Source organism: Protopterus annectens, chromosome 10.part0 (assembly GCF_019279795.1).
Source record: "Protopterus annectens isolate FY-2018-M chromosome 10.part0, PAN1.0, whole genome shotgun sequence".
In the NCBI taxonomy this organism is placed as follows: Eukaryota; Metazoa; Chordata; order Ceratodontiformes; family Protopteridae; genus Protopterus; species Protopterus annectens.
Window position 1 is genome coordinate 1371298234 of NC_056744.1, and position 21448 is coordinate 1371319681.

Consider the following 21448-nt stretch of genomic DNA (forward strand, 5'->3'; position numbering starts at 1 on the left):
CCAAAAAAACCCAGGGAAGAGGTGTCAGTCCTCGTAGACACAGGCGGCCTTTTGAACTAAACCTGAGAGGCATTCAGCAATGCAGACCTTGCAGTACGGGCTGCGGAGGGAGCAGGGGGACTTGGTTTTGAGTGTTGCGGAGCACTGAGGGAGTTCTCGACAGGTCAGTGACTGGTGTTAATGGTAATGGTATTCAGATGGGGCAGCAGGGAAACAGAGAAGTCTTTGGCCCGGAACGGTAGGTTTCATTCCCTATAGAAGGGCTGCTGCGGACTCAATGTTGAGCATGTACACATGAAGGATTAAACAGCACAAAACGACAGTTGCTACATTTACACCTGTCAGCAGAAATTCTTGCAGATTTAAGACACTGCATAATTTATTCACAGTAATGTTAACAAATGGAAGAAATAAGGTTTCAGTAGAATGGAAATGGAAATGTAACTTTAAGTCATGTCAGATGATGACAACACAAGGTATTTTAAGGGATTTGCATGTTAACAGTATTCTAAATGTGGAGCTATTCTGTTTCTCATATGGGATAACTTACTGGAAGAAAAAAAGAAGCAGTTCTTGCACCAAATTTCTCCTGGATGCAGTCAAATCAAGTAGAAGAAAGCAGAATTTAAATGGGAGCTCCGCCCGCCAAACTGGCGTGGCTCTCTTAATGATCTCTGTGCAATCATTGAGTGCACGAATAAAATAGAGGGAGCCAGCAGCAGGTCAAATCTCCAAATATCAGCAAAAAGAAGGAAATACCTGCTGCTGGACCCTCTATTTATTGGGGAAAAACAAAAGAAAATAAAGTTGGTGGTGGAGGTGTTATTCAAGTGGTGGCTTGGATTGCAAGAATCCGATTGGGTGCCACCACTTGCTTTATCAACCACTTTTTGATAGAATTTTTGACTAAAAGTTTAATGAGACCTTAATGTAAAAACATGCTGAATCGTGAATGTATAAGGTAAATTACAAGTTCAGTTACGATTTCAGTATGTTTTACATTAAGCTCAGCTATAAATCTGCACTGCAGTTTCTCTCAATTGTGGAAGGCACTCAGGGGTAACAGCTTGTAATTGCTATCGTCTCATAGCGCACTCAGATGTAAGCACAGAGGTGCTATGAGACGGCAGTCAGGGTTAATAAGTTAACAAAGAACCTGCATTCCAATTTTAAAATTTTAAACCAATAGCCAACACTCATGACCATCAGTGAAAACTTTCCATTTTTTTCTTGCTTAGCTATCACTGGTGCTACAGAAAAAGGAAGAGCATGTAGTGCAGAGGGGACAAAGAGCATGGCCACCACATGCTCCGCACCCTAACACCACGCCAAGCCTCTTGGCACAGAACACAAGCCTAGACTGCAGAGGTAACAGGCATACAAGAGAAGTACTCACAACACAAAATGACTGTTTTACTCAGCCCAGGAAGCAACCAACCAAACAACCCAACAAAAAGAGCCACTACACCAATGACTACCCAAGCAAAAAACTCAACTATCATGACTAACTATACTGTAGATTAAGGGAAAAATGACAACAATCAAACACCCCCACTCCTCTATACATCACTCCCACAGTCAGCATACAGGCCCAAATATGAGCAAGAAGAGAATGAAAAAGAAATAGAAGAAAAAAAAAACTTACCCCACATACCACCAAGCCCCTTCTGTTACCTGAGCCTACCTATTCTCCAAAATGCCTACAAGGTCACCTTGGACGTAATACTTGACTATGCAAGTTTGGGCCAAAATGTGATCCGTCTTCTCAGTTACACTCCAATAAACACCCAAGTCCCACCATACATCTACCTCACTTACTCTAACATCCCCTTAACAAATTAACTCTTTCCTTACCAAATTCTAATCAAACATATCTCTATTCCTTAATCTTAACCCCCTTCCAAAAACAAAACTCCCACCCCCATTTAACTCTCTCTAACCCTTACCAAAAATATCCCTAGACAAACTGGTTTGCTCTCAAACCTCATTTTTGCCTATACTGGAGTTAATGCAATTTAATTTTCCAGTACAGACTTTATTATTATACAGATCTGTTATAACAACAAAAGGCTTCTTCATTTTATTTGTTAGTCCCATTAGGCTATTGCCTGCTTTTTAGGGAAGACCCAAGGTGGTATTTTAATACTACTGAGGCAATGTGGCTAAAGCATCAGGCAACTCCCCTACTTTTTCCAATTGGTGCCTTAAGATCCTTTATATCCAACCTGAGATACCACCATCTTGAACATAGAAGACCTCAGTTTAATGTTTCATTCAAAGGTAACAATCTGAGAAGGGCAGCATAATTCTGCACTGTGATGTCAGCAATTGCTCTACCTCGTGTGGAAATCGAACACAAAACTTAATGCACCAAATGTGAGTGCACTACCTGTTACTTCACTGACATTGCTGTTGATGTATACTTGGCTATACGTTACTGTTCCTGTTGTAAAAATCATAAAATTACAATTCTTCTTTTTTTACCATATCTTTGATATTTGAGGGTCTTTCCGAAAAGAGCTTTTATCAGATGCGGGTGATAAGTATTTTAGTCTAGGATCAATTACCAAACATATTTCACTTTAGATAGGCATAGGGTAATCAGCACACTACCAGTTTTACTTGCTTGTTTCTAGAAGTTTAAGCGAAGTAGTCTGAACTATAGCCTTGTTTAGTTTAGATGTCTTTCTGGGATTTAAGGCCATGAATATCTTGGCTGTTTTCTTTATGAGGCACATCATCCTGCTCAGTGAAAGACAATTCTTTTTACTTGAGAAAATAATTTTTTGCAGGTTTATCACCACAACATGATACCTACTATGTGTGATTTTCAAGTCTTGAATTAATTCAGTCAGTGTATTAGTTCACATCTATATCTTTGTACTAGGTTTACATACAACTTTTTTAAGTTCAAGAATCACTTCATTTTGCTCTTTTGTCATCCTTCTAATACTTTCTTTTTCTTCAGATTGCCAACACTTGCATCAGTTCTTTGCTTTAACCCATAACTGATGAACCTACTGCACATCAGCAATTCAAATGTCATCAGAAATATTCAGTCTAGATCTAAACCTCTTCTGCAACATCAACAGAATGGTTTGGAGGGACAGGTATATCTCACAGAGGATACCACCATTATGGAACAGACTCCTCATCCACATAAAACAAAGTTCATCCCTGTCCATATTCACCTTGGATATATGGATGGTTATTAGAAATTTTACTTCTGGACTGCTTCTCTACTACTAATGGACAGAGGCAACTCCTAAATATTTTATCATATGCATGGGTCCCCTCAAAATATCTATGGTTGTGATCCCATTTATTATCACTAGGGGTGATATATAATTATCGACCATGGGATGGGTAATGCCAATTCAACACCAAATGGAATAGGTTAATTCAAGCATCAAGAGGGAAATTAGATAGTTTTAAAATGACCAACAGGGGCAGCTAGCTCTGTATTTACCTATGAATTGTTTCAATAGTTACAGAAACATAATCTATTCTTTAGCATTGCTGACAAGGTGGTGCACTTCCTCAGTGATTTGAGGCGACAACACATGTTTGCCTTTCTCAGTCATTCTAACTTATAGAAGTTTAAGTTTCATAAAAAAATGTTATCAGAGTTATCCCAAGGAAATTTCCTAGTGCATATGTTCATAGGTTCATAGGTAGGTACTAGGCTATCTGCCCGAAGGCATTTATAAGCCTAGCCAGAATGTGTTGGCTTTCACCGCCCCCTTAGATAAATATCCAGGTCTTAACAAACATATTACACTGAAACCAGTTTTGAAATTTAAACAACAAAAAGTGAAGAAAAAGTGATTCTGCACTTGTTATGTCAATTGATGTATTTTGAAATGTAAACAACAAAATGTGAAGAAAAAGCAATTCTGCACTAGTTATGTCAATTGGCTTAAAATGACAGGGGCAGCTAGCTCTGTATTTACCTATGAATTGGTTCAATAGTTACAGAAATATAATCTATTCTAATCTAATGGGATCACAACCATATATATTTTGAGGGGACCCATGTATATGATAAAATATTTAGGAGCTAACCTAAATAATCTCTTATGCTGCAAGTCTATACTATAATAACTACAAAGAGTTTTCAAAGCAACTCCTAGTTAATGACACAAAGATCTAATCTGTATTATTAGAACAAATGCCAGTGTGGGCATAAGGTTTTCTCTTTTGGCAGGTATAACAATTCCAAGCAAGAAAAAGTACCCCACACCATCAAAACACTTTAATAAAATGACACAGCTTTTAGATATAAACTATCCTTCTTCAGTGTCTTACATAAAATGACCATAAAAACAGCATTTATAAATACAATTCAATCACATCACATGACACAGCAACCTATCAGCAACATCAATTGAAAACAGCAATTAAGCTTTTAAAATCACAGTAGCAAAAAGTATATACATCAATTGACATAACTAGTGTAGAATCACTTTTTCTTCACTTTTTGTTGTTTAAATTTCAAAACTGGTTTCAGTGTAATCTGCTTGTTAAGACCTGGATATTTATCTGCTTAAAGTCGAATAATCCACTCATATTCCTTCATATCTACACTGTTTATTAAATCCCCATGTCTAGCATTCGGATATATTACATGTATAGCTCTAAAATTAAACTGGTGAGTATCATCAGTTTCAGTAATATGTTTAGCTAAAGAGTTAGTAAGTATTTTTCTACGAATCTCAGACCTGTGTTCTATTATCCTATCCTTTAGTCTTCTAACCGATTTCCCAACATAGAAACCCAAGCATTTATTACATGTAGCAAGATATATAATAGATGATGTATTACATGTTGCAGTACAACGAAAGGTAAACCTTCTGCCACTCACAGGATGTATAAATTCAGTTGATTGATTTATACTCGAGCAACAAGAGCAATTATGGAAGGGAAAGGTTCCCGTTTTATTAAAAATAGGAGCAATCTTATTATTTAAAGAAAAATCTTTGCAGCATAACAATTTTTTAAGTTACTACAATTATGATAAGTAAACATGGGTCTTTATGGAAGCCAGTTTTCATGGCCCGGTATGGCTTTTAGGATGTCCCAGTTGCTCCTAATAACACCCTCTATTGTCTTACTAGCTCTACTGTAGGTCATAAGGTATCTTAAAGGTTGTGATGGAGTTATATCCAGATCATTATGGCCAGTATTTACCTGAGTAGAGAAATAGGGTTTAGCTTTTAAATCCCTTAACTGTAGGGCATCCCTCCTGGCTATTTCTATCTCATCCATACTATAGCCCCTTTCAAGAAAATTGTTAGTCATTTCTTGCATCTAAGCCTCACAAACCTCTGGTTGAGTATTCCTGGCTCATACTCAGATAAATATCCAGGTCTTAACAAACAGATTACACTGAAACCAGTTTTGAAATTTAAACAACAAAAAGTGAAGAAAAAGTGATTCTGCACTAGTTATGTCAATTGATGTGTATACTTTTGGCTACTGTGATTCGAAAAGTTTAATTGCTGTTTTCAACTGATGTTGCTGATAGGTTGCTCTGTCATGTGATGTGATTAAATTGTATTTATGAATGCTGTTTTATGGTCATTTTATGTAAGACACCGAAGAAGGATAGTTTATATCTGAAAGCTTTGTCGTTTTATTAAAGTTTTTTGACGGTGTAGAGTACTAATTTTTCTTGCTTGAAGCTGTTTGGTTTGTACTTCTCCACTTCATCACTGGTTCACTTTTTTTCTATGAGGTCTAACAGTTCCACCATTTGTTAGTGATTTATTTTTTACACACTAGGCATCACTCTTTCTTTTGCTACACTTTTCAATGAGCTGGGCTTACATTTTCCCAAACAGTTCATTCAGCTTCTGCAAAAGTTCTAGAGTGCACCACCAATTTTCTGACATAAGATTTCCTTTTTTGTTGTATAGGTGCTAGGTAATAGTAGCAGTTTAAAACTGTTATCGGACTTATACTTTTGAAGCAGTACTTTTAACTATTTTAAAATACCAAACTCTATAATGTAGAATTTAATATACTTTGTTATGTTTCTTCAGACCAATGTGTCTAAAGCTTAACTTCTGAACACACTGTGCAGTCTTTCCCTAACTCCTACTGTGACTGCTATAGATCCTCAGTGACTCTTTGGGTATTCCACTTAGCCTATATACCTGGTGTTCTTAGTAGTCCTAACCATGGCCTTATTACCTTTTACCTGGTACTGCAGGTGTCACCATCATTCTCTGATACAATATATATAAACAGCATGAGAGATAGATAGATAGATAGATAGATAGATAGATAGATAGATACATAGATAGATAGATAGATAGATAGATAGATATAGATATATGCATGCATGTGTTTGTGCATGTGAATGTGTGTGAGTATATATATATATATATTTATATATATATGGATTACCTTTAAAAGATCGACAGCGCAGAAGATCGACACTCAAAACACCGAGCCCAGAAGAACGAAACCTCACAAACACGACAGTCCACATGCCCAACACACCACAATCCCTACACTTAACAAAACAAACAGTTCACTGTTAGACACAACACACCCACAACACAAGCACACCAACAACCTAAAAACCTACACTACACCTTACACACAACGATCTATGCACTAACCTTAACCCAAACCCTAACCCTAATGTCTGTCACTATCGCACACTTACCCTACCCACACCCTAACCCTAACTCACTTAATCCGCCCCTAACCCTCAAGTCCCTCACTATCGCACACTTGCCTTACCTGCACCCTAACCCTAACTCACTTAATCTGCCCCTAACCCTCAAGTCCCTCACTATCGCACATTTACCTTACCTACTCCCTAACCTTAAGTCCCTCACCGTCGCACACTAACCTTACCCGCACCCTAACCCTAAGTCCCTCACTATCGCACACTTACTGGGTCGCACTCGCAAGTTACCCCTGTCTGTGTTTTCGCTGTCAGGATTACGGCTTGTCGATCATCTGCATTGTCGTTCTTCTGGGCTCGGTGTTTTGAGTGTCGATCTTCTGCGCTGTCGATCTTTCAAAGGTCACGTCTATATATATATATATATATATATATATATATATATATATATATATGTCTACTTCAGAAGACTGAAAAACCAAATGACTGAATCCCAAAATACTGAAAACTCAAAATACTAAAGGATGGACTTTGCCTCTTCTCCATTTTTGTGTGATATTGAAGTTAGTATATTTAATTAGCACGGAGTGTGGGGGTGGTGCAGCCCCCCACATGAGGGGTGCAAGGAAGCTTGCCCCTGCATTAAAAATGTTTTCGGTGTTTTGAGTTTTTAGTATTTTTGGATTCAGTCTTTTAGTTTGTCAGTCTTTTGAAGTAGATCTATACATAATATATATATATATATATATATATATATATATATATATATATACATACATACATACACACACGCACACGCACACACACACACACACACACACACACACACACACACACACACACACACACACAGACACACAGACACACACACACACACACACACACACACACACACACACACACACACACACACACACACACACACACACACACACATATACATCTCGGTAGTGTTCTATTTCTACAACAGTGTTACTGTAGTACTGATAGGATCACAAAATGCCCTTCCATGTAAGCACAGTGACTATTTCCTTTTAGACTACCGATGTGAATGAGCTATAATTGGTCTGGCACTCTTATATAGCTGTCTTAGAATTGCAATATTGCTGCAATTCAAGTTTTTTAGCTCTTTTACATATGTGCTTTTCTGGGGTACAGTAACATATTAGAAAGTAGCAGACTTTTTGAACTCGGGGGTTTCCTTACTTTTTCTGCACAATGTCCAGTTCAGTGCAGTGTGTACCTGTTCTCTGAATCTTGTCATGATCATGAAGTGTTACAACTTATGAACAAAATTTAATGGGCTTCTAGGACTGAACAAGTTTAACATATGAAATGAAACCTTATGAGTGATTACTGGACTCAAACAACATATGCTTTGAAGTACATCTTTAACTCTAATTATTTTTTTTCCTCCAAGTGTGCCAAAATTATGTCAGTGAAATGGTAACTGGTCCATAACTTGAACTTGGGTCAGTTGTCAGGTGGTAATTACTGTCTTGTACCACCTATGCATATTGTACATGGGAGTCAGGATAACAAATGTCAGTTAGTTTTGAGAAGGACTTGGTCATACTCATTTCACTTATACCCATCTATCGGCCATATCAGTGATGTCCTTTGCTTCAGCAAAAAATTCTAATTTAATTTCCACAGAAATACAAGGGATATGCATTTGTCTTAACCTTAATGAAGTTATGAGCAACTCAAATATGCAAAAAAGTATCTTTCACTCCTACTACAGATAAGACATTTTTTCTTGATTTTTTTAGCAGGCTGAATATGACTAGAATTCTAGTTACATCCGAGCATTGATGTATTTATGTAATTGCTTTATTTCGTTAAAATGACCATTTTATGCATTTCAGGCTCTTGGAAATATTTACAATTTTACTTATATAATAATTATGATATATGATTATGGTCTTTCCATCTTTGTCTGTTTTCTTTATAACAGCATTGATGTTATTCATCAAACTGGGAAAATTTGTCCTTCTTATGCAAAACATGATATATTTTCCCAGCCACTGTTTCTAAGATGCATCTAAGCTCATCTTCTCATATTTTTCAACTGCTATAACTAATGAATGGCTATGAAGTATAAAGACACTTGCTTTTAAACCATCAAGAATATCTAAACAGTGATTTCATGTTAAGTGTTCTCCTGAAAAATTTGAAGAAAAGCACCTGAAGCCACTGATGGTATTAACGGTGTTCAGGCTTGTTGAAATAAATAAAATTCCTTTCTTCAAAATGACCACAGTTACTGCTAGAAAGCTGAAAGACATAAGCTATCTTTATTTCTCCCCCACTTTTGCTTATTTCAGAAGTGTCCTATGAGACAAGCTGCATAATCACGGACATCAGAATTTACCATTATTATCTGCTATTACAAGACAGGCCTGCATTTGGTTCTAGAGGCATAAAGCAGGTGATTGAAAGAAAAAAAAATAAGCTAAGAACTCTTAACACTTCATAATACCTACAGTCTACTGACAGAACACTGTCATGAAATGGAGGCACCCATACTATAGAATATAAAGTATGGTGGGTGGTAATCATCACAAGTGAAAACTACAGCAGTGACATGAACAGCTGCAAATAAGAAAATGTATTGTATTCTGCTTTTGTTTATTATGGAATAAGCAGAATTGTCTCCTTAGTGTCTTCACTTAATGCATTCTTTGAAATTTCTGACTATACCACACAGGTTTTAAGGGTTTACTATCAAAATGTCGAGGTGACTTACCTCGACTATGCACATCCCCAAATGTGGAACAACAGAAAACCAACCAGCTGACTGCTCAGAATGTTGATTCTTTCAAAGGAAAGAATTGACATTCGACCGCTCTCAATCCAGAAAAAAACATGCAGTACGATGCAAAGATTTTCCTATTATTTTGCAGGGGGGCAACCCCCCTGCACTCTCCACATGGGAGGCTGCACTCCCCACACCCCCTGCTACTTATATATTCTAACTCCAAAATAGTATTACAGTGAGGAAAAGGGTAATTTTCCCAATCCCCACTATAGTATGATGCACTTCAAAACAATTGATGCTCAAAACTGCGAACACAAGCTACGTATCGACATTTCAAAGTCAACAGAAATTGTATTCTCAGATTTTGCCCCTCTGCACCTCTGTGTTTGACCTTCTCACAGTCGAGGTAAGTCACCTAGACATTTTGATAGTAAACTGGTTTTAAGTAATATTAGTTAATGGATATTTTACATATCAGTCAAAAACACTTAACATGCAAATTTCACTTCCATACAGTTTTAAATAAAGGTGTTATTCAAATTGGTAAATATCTTCATTTAAATCATAAACACACATTTAAATATTGTCAAAATCTTATAAATTCAACATTATGTAAAGAGAGAGGGATAGAGAAAAAAAACTTTTTTTCAAAGAAAAATAATTAGTTTCACAGTGAAAACCCTTACCTCTAAAAATTTTAGGTTGGGGTTCACAGATGAGTAGTGAACAATGCAATTCTGATTAGTCACTATAGGAGGCTGCGGAGATCCAAGGACAATGTATAATGCATTATCTTCTATGTTGTTAGATGCCCATGTGATGAAATCCCAAACAATAACACTGGACAACCACACACAGCACCCTGTTTATGAATTCCAAACACAGTATCATATATTATTTATTTATTTTATTTATTTTTACATTTGTTAACTGGGTTAGTCTGTTTGGGTTCTTAGAAGCCCTTTTTCAGCAGAGACCCGAGAAGAAAAGCTCCAAAAAAAAAAAAAAAAAAGTTTAAGTAAACAAATAGTAAGAGCAAAGATAATAAACACAGAGCACATTTTAAGTATACATACTTCTGAAGTAATTACATAACATGCAATAAAGGAATATATAGAATAGATAGAAATACAATACAATATATCTATGGAAATTTTCACATAGTATGGCAAAAAACTAAGCATAAATATGGTAAGACTAATGTCAATACATTGCTGAACCAAAGTACTAGGCATGAAGTAAGTATATATACAGATAAAGTTGTGTGAACTTTGGAAGTTAATAAATAAAGAACAGTAATAAGGGATTATGGGAATTGAGTGTAACATGAGCTAACTAGTCAGAAAAAAAATGTGTAGGTAGTAGTAAGAGAGAGAAAGAGAGAGAGAGAGATAGAAGTGAGCTAGAAGTATTATAAAAAAGACCTTGCACTTAAAACTAGTATTGCCTTGATTGTTTGTGTCTTTTGGCTTTTCCCGGTTAGGGGTCGCCACAGCGGAACTCCGGTCCGCTAATGATTGGCAGTAGATTTTTACGTGCTGGCTTGCCAGGCCTAACGCACAACCTTCAATGAAGGAATGCCCATTTATGCATGTCGACACACAGAAGACGCTCTAACTGAGAATTGAACGGGCAACGTCTAACTGTGATGCGTCAACGCTACTGCAGCACCACCACCTTTGCCTTGATGCAGCTCTAAAAAGTGTTTATCAATAACATTGCCTTTATTACCATAATTATTATGCAGGTGCTTTTGCCTCATTACTTTATAGCTATATCTTGTGCTCCAAATCTAATGAAAATTACATGAACAATAAATATTGTATACCGTGTTTTTGGTGTGAAGATTTGCATGTGTCTTTACTTCATGTGTTACCTCTTAATTTACCACACATTTTGAGTGCCTATCTATTTGGAAACAGAAATGTCATGGGCTAGCAATGAAAACAGTTATTTATTCAGTCTGGGAATGTAAATAGCTGTTAACTAAATGATCTGTAGTGTTCTTCACATTATTTATGTATTTATATATTTATTTTGTTCACTGGGATAGCCTGACCACATCTAAAGCTCACATTCAACAGGGTCCTAGAGACTAAAGCTCCAGAAAATATTTGTCAAAAAACAGCATTTACAGAAAAAAAGATCAACAACAGCATTTAAGTTTTGTAATTAGTGATGTATGGTTAAAGAGATTTTAATAATGGCCAATGATGTATACACTGACATTTAAAGAAAAATAAACTGAGTTTTTGGAAGAAGAAGAAATAGAAGAAACACAAGAAAAGGAAGGAGTGTATCATTATTTATAATAGATGATAGGGTTTTAATATATCAGAGATGGGTAAGGGGGATACAGTGGTGTCATACCTCTCAACTGTCCAGATTTTTGCAGAATGTCCAGATTTTGCCTCATAGTTTTGCTGTGTTCCTCATAAAATCTATGGTTTTCTGACAAATCAGTGGGATGATCTGAGGATTGAAGTCACCAAATAATAACAAACATTTGAGTTTCAGACTTCAAATCCTTCAGAAAATGTATGTTGAAACAACCCCTATTACTCTAGCAATTTTCTAAGTCTATAAGAGCAATATTTAAAATATGTCCCTATTTTGGGGCTTTGCCCCCCCTCATTTTGTTGGGCTTTGTCCAGATTTCTTGCACTAGGAGGTGAAAGGTATGAGTGGTGTGCAGGACAAAAGAGGCAAAGGTAGAGTGTGGGTTTAAGCAGAGAGTGAGAAGAAGTTAAAAATTGTGGTTTTGGTGAGGAAGGTCAGAAAAGGAGTTTGTATGAGATTTCAGATAGGTGGGGGGTTGGGGCATGTAGAATAGGAGAAATCTAAGGGGTTATAGTAGTGATTAAGGTAGATAAGTTATGTGGTGGAGGAATTAATGACTTTCATGTAAAAGAGGGAAAGAGAAGAAAAGAAGAGGAAGTAAAGGGTAGTGTGAATGGAAAGGAGATAAGGGTGGATATGGAATGGAAAGTTAGACCCTGGTAAAGGATTATATTTAGTAAGGATGGATAAAAGGAAGCTTGGGTAATGGGCAGTATTCTGACAGGGTAGAGAAGTGATATTATGGGGAAGGAGGGACCTTAGATATGTAAGCCATGGTCATCTGTTAACACATGGATGTGACTTAGGTTAAGGTATATTTCCAGGCTGTGTTGAAATTGTTTGTAATTTGTTTAATTTCTTAATCGAGGTAGAAGAGAGTTTCATAGTTTTGCAAAATATACTGAGTATAAGACATTTTCAAAGTGAGTTTTTGAAAGAGGAATGACAAGGTATTTTAGTTCCATGTATGTAAGTTACCTTTTTGGAGTAATTAGGTTTCTGATTGCCAGACATTTATAGGCACTATTTAAAATAGTAAATATAATTTTTAGTTGTGCATATTCCGGGACATTGTTTAACTCTAGACACTGCAATTAGTACAATGATAGAGAATGAGGTGTTCTGTGAGGAAGATTTCTAGCAACTTTAACAATTTTGTTGTAGGTAATTGAGAGTTTATTAATGGATGCGCTCTTAAGATTTGTATACTATAAGCTAGGGAGGTGAATAGACTGGGAAGTTTGAAGATGGGCCTTGTAGTTAGAAATTGTTTTATTCTGTACTGCATATGAAGCCTTTGGGTGGTTTTGGCTAAAGCATAGTTGATGTGATGTTGAAAGTTAATTGTTTGTTTATAATTATAATAACACCTAAGAACATGATGTGGTCTACCTCTTCAAAAGTGGTGTTTTTACTGAAGATAATGGTCATGGGTATTTGATTCATGAATTAGTTCTTTTTTGGTGAATATCATAAGCATTTTGAGCATTTAATATTAGTTTTGCGGTTTTTACTGAGTCTTAAAGTTATGTTATGATGTGGTTCAGTAGTATGGGTATTGGTTTAAATGTTTGACAGGTGAACAAATAACACATGTAGGGTTATTGTCATTGAGAGAGACAGAGACAGTTCCAAAATGAGAGAGAAATAGGTGGGGTTACTTCTAAGCATCCAGTTACATAGGTTGTGTTTTGTTTGAGAATCCGTCAACCCTAGAAGGGTCAGGAATTAATTGGTTACAGCCTTAGAGATTAATAGAATGATGATGATTCATTTTAGAGTTATTAGGGCAGATTCAAGCCAATCAGTGTTAAATCTTCACACATTAGTATGCCCTGTTTAAGAGCTGAAGTTAATGTGCACAGGATGTCTTTAAGGGTATCTATATTGTGTGTGATTTAATGTAGTGGGATATAAATAGTAAAAATATAAAGGGTTTTGAAGGAGTTAATTTTGATAGCATACTAAGTTGTAAAAGTTCTACATTTTAAAAGTTGGTAGTAGCAGAGTAATTGGTAATACTTACAGGTTGTTAGCATAAAGTGTTTGGATACCATCTGCCCTTTTTTTACTCTTATCTTTTCTAATGCGGCTATAGTCAGGTGATAGTATGATTTCATCAGGGATGGCTGGTATGAGCCAAGATTCTGTGATTGTGATAATATTAGGTTCTTTGCAGGTGATAGTATGTAACTTGTCTAGCTTATTATGTATGCTTCTAGAATTAAGTTGACAAACTCTGAGAGAGTGGGAGATATAATTTTAACAATACTGGGGGAAGAGGATTCTGTATGACTGGGATCAGGATGGATATTACCACAGAGGAGGAGGAGATGAGATAAGAAGATCTGATTTGTGATTTTGTATTTAGAATAAATGCAGGCATCATTGTAGGTTAAGCTCTTTTTTTATTGTACTGCAGTGTTTTTGTTATGGTGTTATATGGGAAGGTTATGGGATCCCACATGTAATTTTTTGTGATAGGTTTTCTGTTAGAGTAGTGGAGGTTGAGTTGGGTCAGTGGAGTGTCCCTATGGCCATTTATAATTGATCGTCTGGTTGTCTATGGTAGAATGTTAAGTAACTTAATAGTCTTAGAGGAGCAATTAATGAATGTAGATTAAGGATTGTGCACTTATTTAAATGATGGGCTAGATATAATTCTTGGATGTAAACTAGAGTCTTAGGCTGAATAAGCAGTGGAGTGTAATAATGAGATGATAAATATGTTAATGAGGGTTAGTTTATATAGAATGTGTACTGAAGTGTAGATTATTGAGGGTAGGTTTCTTTAAGATGGAGAGGAGAAGGGATAGAAGTGCATTGTGGTCAGGTAGGCATTTGTGTAATGATATAGGGGTGGCTGGGAATTACAAGCTGGAGGGAAGTAGCAGGTTGAGACTTACACATGTGCAGGAGACTCTCACCTGGCAATGCAAGGCTACAATCCAAAGAGTCTGGCAAGCAAATGAAGCTAGATAAAAGGTGATTATAACAGCCAGTGTACAGTGTGAATTTTGCTGCCATTTGTTTATTTATTTTGTCTATTGACATTTGTTTAGCTAGAAAGTCTGACGGGACAATGACCCATTTCCAGGTGTGTCCCTGGGAGAAAAGCTACAACATATTACATGAAAGCAAAAGAGTAGAATATAGCAAATATAAACATTTGATATGGATTGCCATTTTACAAGTACAATATAAAATGAGAGTTGTAAAGGCTGTCATATTCACAAGTATAATACAATACAAAATAATACAGCCAAAGAAATAGTAAGATGTTCTAGTGAGACAACAAAGCTTAATTTGTTTAAATTACAAGAAGTGAAGAAAGAGCTGGAAGAAAAAGGGAAATAAATATCTATGGTCATAACCAATTAATTGCTGACCCTTCTAGGGTTGACAGATTCTCAAAAGAAATGAAGAGATAGTGATTAGTTGAGAAAAGGATCATTACCAAGTGCCACAGATGAGAAAGAGTGAAGACTGATCAGTAAAGAAAGGAATATGTGTAAAGAAGAGAAGGAAAGAATGTGAATAAAGTTAACAGAGAAAAATATTTACAAATTACAAGTGAGTATGTGAAGTTATGTACTTTAGTAGAATAGCAAGTGAGTAATATTTTCAGTAGTGGAACATGAGATGGTAGGTCAGAAAAATGAAATGAAAAATAATTATTGCTGGAGGAAGTGAACTGAGATAATGATTGCAAGAAAGTGAGGCGAGAGATAAAACTGTGGTTAGAAGATGAAGGTGGGGTGAAAGAGAAAAAATGGGTTATAGGATGGAACTATCCTGGTGTGGAGCATTAGCACAACAAGGAATTAGTTATGAATATTTGTAAAGAAGGTTTGAACATGCGGAGGATGGGTGGTGGCCTAACTGTTAGAGGGAATTAAGTCATTTTTTAATGAATTAAAGTATAGGGAGTGTCCTGCAGTTTTTTTTGGTTTATGTATGATAAGAATTTGTTTATTATTTGGTCTTAAGGAATATTATGGAGTACAGTTTTGGAGAATTGTACTAAAAGCTGGTTAGGCTGAAGGACTGTTTATTGTTGCATATGCTGTGATTAAATGAGTATGTATAAGATGGTGGGGTAGATCTAACCAATTCAGTTCTTTCTGTGTGATACTGTTGTAGCTTTTTTTTCAGCAAAGCATTGCTCCTGTTTAGCTTTTTAGAGAGGTTTGGAAATTTGTAAGTTTTGTAAGGATGGGTACTCCATACAGAAATGATTGAAGTAGGTAAGTGTTATCTTGGGTTACTTCAGTATTCATTGTGAGGAAGTCTTTTGTTCTGTAGAGCATTGTTATGTTTTGGTTTGAATTGTAATTGCACATTGAATATGTAGGTCAGATTTTAGGCTGTTCATTTATTGTCATGCCAAGCAATTTAGCATGAGATACTACTTAACTGTCACTGTTGTTTAGAGAGGTGATTTTGAAGGCTATGTGAATTGGGAAAAAACAATAGCTTAGCTGTTTTTTGGGTTGAGCAATAATTGAGCATGTTGAAGCCAGCTTTCAGTGGAGTTAACGGCGTCTTGTGTTATTTGTTGAAGATGGGTTTGGGCTTTTAGAGGAGCAATGAGAGAGAGTCATCTATGTACTTTATGAGACAGGCTTGTTGGGAAGATGTATAGATATTGTTGGTGAAAGTATTACACAGCAGGAGACCAAGAAAAGAGCCTTGGTGTTCATCTGTGATAACTAGCAGGAAAAGGGATATTGTGCAGCGCTATCGAGTAGATTGCTCACTGTCAGACATGTAGATTCTGAATCAGGTGAGTGTAGAGAGTAAGAGGCCACCGGAAGACATTTCATGTGAGAGTTTGCTGTGTAAGACAGTAAAGGCCTTAGATAAGTCTAGGAATAAGAAGATAGAAATTTACCATTTTTCACTAGCATTGTTGATGGTGTCTAGGAAAGATATGAGGGCAAGGGTAATACTGTGGGCTAGGTGGAAGCCATGTTGTGCAGGTGTCAAGAGTTATTATTGAAAAAGGGACTGGAGAAGTTGCTTGTGGATACCTTTTTTCCAATATTTCTGAGAGGAGGATAGGATGGTGATACATCTAAATTTCTGTGCGAGGTTTAGTGCAATTAAAGCTTGGAAATGGCAGCCTTGTTCAGTAGCATGGCTTCTGGTTGGTAAGCTTATTCTAAGTGTACATACATATACACACATACATGCATCCATACAAATATTTCAAGCACAGACATTAATGGCCTTCTAGCCTGCCAGTATACCAAAAGAGTTCTTCCCATAATAAGTGCCCAGGCTGTTCTTAAAAACACCTAAATTAGTGCTTGCTTTAATATAATTTGGTAATCTGTTTGAAACATCAGCTGCTCTCTCAGAGAACCAGTTATTACACTTTTCAGTTCTACAGAATTTTCTACATAGGTTGCCTAATGATTCTCTACTTCTTTTTGATAACACCAAACATTTCCAGAGGTAATTGTCTCAAAAAGACCTATATACCTGAAAAGATCTCCACTTAAATATCTATAAGAGGCACTCTACAAGTTCAGATATTTCAGTCTTTCATAATAACTTTAATTTTTACATTGATGGATGCCCTTAGTATATTTCCACTATACTCATCAGTTTAATCATGTTTGTTTTCTTATAAGGCTTCTATATTATTAATTAAGAAACAGTGACTTCATCATTTCTGATTTTCTAGAGTTTATAATTTTTTATACAACCTGTAGTTGTATAACTATCATTAACCAAATGGTTGATATAATTAGAAAAAACTAAAAGCTGGATCTAACTATGTACCCAGATCCTTAAAATTAATTTAGACTTTCAATCACTGTGTGCTGTATTAAATATTCACCTTTCAATTTATGTCTTCCAAATCTCATATGCTTATTTTTTTATGTATTTTTCAGCATATTATTCTCTTGTGCCCAAGTGGTCAATTTAGTCAAGTTTTTTTTTCAGACATGCCCAATCTGTAACACATGCATTTACCCAATTTCAGGTCATCTGCATACAAGCTGTATAACACCTCAGATGAAAAAGATAGGTCTGAAAATGCAATCTAAACAACTAAGGGCCTAGGGCAGAGCCCTGGGGGACAGCATGACTGTAACCAATAATTTTACCATTCCACTCACTGTATATTTGCCGTGTCCTGTTTGTAAGCCATGCAGCTATCCATCTTATCAAGAGGAAATCAATGCCTAGCTTTTCTAATTTATTGATCAGTGTTTTGTGTATAATCCTGCTAAATGTTGATGTTAAATCTATATAAATTACATCACAGCACAATTTTTCATTCATAGCTGTTATTATATTGTTATAGAATATTATGTTACAGGTGGTAATAGATCTATTTTCAACATATGCATGCTGATATATGGTTTCAAGTCAAAAACTTTCAAATTCTGACAATAACTTACCCAGTATTACCTTCTCCATTATTTTTCCACAACATGAAAGTAGACTTAAGGTCTATATGTCATTAAAACAATTGATCACCCCTTTGTGGAGTCAAACTGCTTTGCATAAGATTTTATAACTATGCCTATAATCTGTTGTATCTGAGAATACATTTTAGAATCTAAGAAATCCACAAGCACAGTATAAGCAGTAGAGCAGACCAAGGCTGAAAAATAAATCCCACATGCAGCACTGGAATCAAATTTAATGTTTATTTACAAAACAGGAACAGCCAGGTAAGCATATTCACCCAGAGGGCTTCTTCAGACCATTTACAGATGGAAATAATCAAGGCTGAATTTATACTTCCTGAATTGCAATCAACTAGTTAATTAGCACAGGATTTAAAGTGGTATTACCAAAAGCCACAGCAGTGTAACATCAACTAAATTATATGAAAAACAAAAGCAATGAGTTAAAAGATAAAAAATAATAATAATTAAAAAAATAAAACAATCATGTAAAATCTAATATACATGTAAAACCTTTCATTATTAATCATTTACTTCACTTTTAAACCTCTAGACATAAGTATTGGTCATAGGGGGACCTTGTCATTTAACCTGGGCCACCGATCTGCCCTGAGTCTAATAATCCACCTGGTCTCTTGTCCTTCTAATTCCTAATATCCCCACCTCGTAGATTAGGAAAGATCACCTCAATAGCCATAAATGTGAAAGTATGATGCACATCAGTGCTCATTTGTTTTTCTCGAACATATATTATGAATAATTTCATAACTTGTTGTGTCTTTCAGCTTATCCCGGTTAGGGGTCGCCACAGTGGAACTCCGGTCTGCTAATATTTGGTAGTGGATTTTTACGTGCCGAATTACCAGCCCTGATGCACAACCTTCAATGAAGGCACGCTCATTTATGCATGCTTCCACACAGAAGACGCTCTAACTGAGAATCGAACTGGACAACGTCTTGTTGTGAGGCGACAACGCTACCGCAGCACCACTACCGCGAACTGATGTTGATAAATTTACCAGAAGCAAACTGGAATAATACTGACTTAAGTTCCCAGCCACTATTATTCGTCCCTTCTGCGCTACATGCAAGCAATGTATGAATTCCTTTAGGTCATTAGCACTTGACTTTGGTGGTCTATTCAATTCAAGAATTGTTATATGTTACAGGTTTGTCTTTATTGTCACAGTTACACTTTCTATAGCATTGGTGTTATCATTAAAATGTAATAATCACAGGTCACATAACTATCTTTAATCCTTATCATAATGCTTTCACCTGTTTTTTTTTGTAAGAATGTTTGTTACAGTAAAAACATATATACCCTAATAGACATGGTTCCAGTACTGTGACTGTTATCTGTAAGGTGACATGGTAAGGTTAGAAATGTAGACAGAGTTATGTAGACCATTTTTGCAACACAGACCAAAAAGGTACAGTAGGTATATAAACAAGAGTGAGTACTAAGTAGAAAAAGAACTCGAGATGAGATTAGTGAAGTAGCAGTCGGAGTAGTAGTCTAGGGTAGCAGAACAGAGCTATAAGTAGAATATGTTTAAAGGAAAACTCCACCCTCCAACTAAAAACATGTATTTTTCAGTCTTTCTTTGTTTCCTGACCTATTTTAATACCTCAACATCACTCTAAGTGCTTTATTTGTAATTTTAGCCTGTTTACCACAGCATGGCTACCGATGGGCCTTGCTATGGCAACGTGATCTTCTTCTGCTTCAGGCCTTTCTCTTTCCCATAAAGCATTTCAAGTCTTCTTTCTGTGACTCATGCCAGACATAAGGAAGTAACTGTGAATTCCCATGCCATTGACATATAGTGGGAAATCTGTGACTCACTCTCAGTTTATATTCCTTCTGTGTTAGGCCTGCTTCTTTACTGTTGCTAATCACCCTCATTTATGTTTAGATCAGAGCTTGCTTTACAGTATAATTTAAAGTTTTCCAGCAGCAGAGAGAGTTGTAGCTAAATTGGATGCCTTTGTTCTAAGTGTTCTTTTGTCGTCCAACATGAATTGACAGTCCCCTCCTCCCACACTAGTGCAGAGGTGTGAAAACTGTCACTGCAACTGACAGCTCAGAATTAAAAGGAAGGGAGTGCCATTTCAAATGTCTTCCCCTCTGCCTGCAGAATCATTTAGCTATTTACTTGATTTGGCAGCAGCAGAAAGACTTCATTAAACAATTTTTTGATTTCATTGTCTTGATTTTTTTATTTCCCCCTATTTCTACAAGACATTATGTTAAAATTATTTTTGCTTGCCAATCTGTGAGCAACATCAGTCAACTGACATTCTGTTTCTGTAATTTTCCTTGACATTTGCATCATCTCCACATATTTAAAATGACTGCAAAACAAGTACTTTGCAAACCTGTGTCTATGATGCTGGCACGATAAATGAATGTACTGAAAACCTCACTGTATTCTAGAGACCAAGCAGTGAAGTTTATTTATTTATTTTACAGCTGGTGGGGGAAGGGGGGTACTGAATATTTTGTGAAAGTAAGCATCATTGGCATAATGCACATAACTGATGCATTTTTGGAGCTTAATATGTTCTGTAATTCAGCTGAAACTATTTAGTAATTCTCTATTCCTTTAACCAGATTAGCAAATTTGCACTGAGGCACTCCCTGTCTTTGTGCACATTTCCAGTCTTACTGCTAAACTGGTCACATATTGAGCTGTTAATTGGCAGCAAACACTACTCAGCCAAATACAGTTGTTCTTATTTTTCATGTGACAAAGTTTGCTTTTGTCTGTTTAAAAGAACAACAGTGTGCAGTTTGCACGAAACACCACTGAGGAGGGTTTACAACCTTCAGTAAATTAACATTTGCAGCATCCAATTTGCAGTTGTGCTGCAGTGTTGGTGCTGCGGTAGCGTTGTCGCCTCACAGTAAGACTTTGTCCTGTTCGATTCTCATCTAGAGCATCTTCTGTGTGGAGACATGCGTGAATGGGCGTACCTTCATTGAAGTTTGTGCATCAGGGCCGGCAAATCGGCACGTAAAAATCTACTGCCAATCATTAGCGGACTGGAGTTCTGCTGTGGTGACCCCTAACTGGGAAAAGCCGAAAGAAACAACAACTAACTAAACTTGTCAAGTATGGCAGTAAGCACACAGGATTGGCATGATAATGTCAGTGTCATGAGTATAGAATGACAATTTTGCCTACATAATTTTCATGTCTACCTTATTATAACTCACTGCACCAGGCCGTGCTGTGTGGCCTTTTGGAATATTGCACATATTATTCCAAATTC

The 21448-nt window shown here is 36.3% G+C and overlaps 1 protein-coding gene across 1 annotated transcript in view; it reads left to right on the forward strand.

The window, feature by feature from the left end:
* LOC122814282 overlaps positions 1 to 21448 on the forward strand; it is a 572950-nt gene that overhangs the window by 255633 nt on the left and 295869 nt on the right. The window lies entirely within an intron of this gene.